The 1,757-nt window shown below is 37.7% G+C and overlaps 1 protein-coding gene across 5 annotated transcripts in view; it reads left to right on the top strand.

Annotated features, from left to right (window-relative positions):
• ST7 (suppression of tumorigenicity 7) overlaps nt 1-1,757 on the top strand; it is a 245,467-nt gene that overhangs the window by 31,162 nt on the left and 212,548 nt on the right. The window lies entirely within an intron of this gene.

Below are 1,757 nucleotides of genomic sequence, written 5' to 3'. Positions count from 1 at the left end.
AGGCCAGTAAATCTGGTCTTTTTTTTGTGAGTGAGAATTATGTTCTACATCCTTCTCCAGCTCTGTCCAGAACCCTCTGTTGTGATCCTGGTCAGAGCAGTCAGTGGTGGTAGCTGGGCAGCATCTAGCTGTGCTGGACTCAGTCTGGTGGAGGCCTTGGTAGCTGTGGTCCATTAGTCCTTCGGACTAATCTTTTCCTTGTATCCTGTTGTCGTCATTCTCCCTTGCTCCCGAAGGGGTGAGACCAGTGGAGTATCTTAGATGGCTGCTCACAGGCTTCTAAGAGCCCAGACGCTACTCACCAAGGTAGAATGTAGAACATTGTCTTTATAAACTGTGTAATGCCAATTGAGCTAGATGTTCCCCTAGACCATGGTCCCCACGGCTATGTATATTTCCCCCCCCCAAAAAAAAAAGTCCTCCACGGTCGAGATGGGAGAGTGTTGACATGTTGTGGGGTTGTTAACCAATGCCATAAAACAATATGTGTACTGACTGTTTAATGAGAAATTATGTGTTCTGTAAACGTTCACCTAAAGTACAATAATTAAAAAAAAGATTACAGCCGAGGAAACCCTATGGGGCGGTTCTGCTCTGTCGTATAGGGTCGCCATGAGACAGAATTGACTCACAGGCATACAACAACATACTAACTACAGGGGATCGTAGCAAATGGCAGAGTTTGGCAGCTCCCACTGCTGAGAAAGACTCCTGGTTCCTACATAAGCCTATGCAGCCCAGGTTTAGTCTTCTTTATAAATAATATTTTTTCCCAAGTGGGTATTGATTGACATTTAATGATATTTTCATTTTCAAGGCTGGGATGGGATCTTTTTTTTAAAACATGAAACCATTTTAAATTTTTTAGTGTATCTAAACTAATGTGTTGTTTCCTTAACACACCAGAGTTTATTTTCATTTTACTAATCTTAAACAATACAAATAATGAAAAAGGAAGGGAGAAGAAAAAGAAGGCTCCGAGCTTTGGATCCAGACAGACATGAAGACACATGTACCAAGCACTTGTATTTTAGACGGTGTACTAAGAGATTTACACTATACGTAGATATATAGATATCCGTAAAGATGTGTGTATGTGTGGAATCTAATGGACATCTCTATGTTTTTGAAGCAGAGTCGCCTGCTCAAAAAATAGGAGATTTTATGATTATTAGTAACATCCAAAACCCTCCCACTCAATGATAACTTCTCTTAATATGTCTTAACATAAAATAATCTTTGCATAAAACTATATCATTTTGTGTATACTCTTTTTTTTAATTTAACAATATTTTATAAATATTTTGCCATAACAAAATTTAATAGCTAGAGAACATTTGTTGAAGGTTGAAACATATTTTTAAACCAGTCTTTTACTAATGGTTATTTAGAATTTTTTCCCCCTGTAAACGATGACGTGTTGAACATTCTTATGGTTAAATCTTTGTACATAGCCATGCTTTTTTTTCTTAGGATAAATTCTTAGAAGCAGAATTGCAGGATAAAAGGTATACAAAAGTTTAAATTCTTTGTTCCTATTAGCAAATTCCTCTGGGAATTTGTGTTTCTTTGGCACATATTTTTAAAATATCTTTGTGTAGACTCAGGCCCAGAAGACTATAATACTGTCATTCACACTTTCCCTTTCGTGTAGGAAAAAGATAATTTTATTCTTTAAAATTTATATTCCTGTGTAAAGGAAGGGTGACTGAGAATGAGTGCTGCCTCCCCACTCTGCGCCAGCACAGTTCCCAGGT

This window comes from Trichechus manatus, unplaced genomic scaffold, assembly GCF_000243295.1.
Source record: "Trichechus manatus latirostris isolate Lorelei unplaced genomic scaffold, TriManLat1.0 scaffold00251, whole genome shotgun sequence".
NCBI lineage: Eukaryota > Metazoa > Chordata > Mammalia > Sirenia > Trichechidae > Trichechus > Trichechus manatus.
The sequence above is the reverse complement of the archived record's forward strand: the minus strand, read 5'-3'. Positions and strand labels throughout refer to the sequence as shown.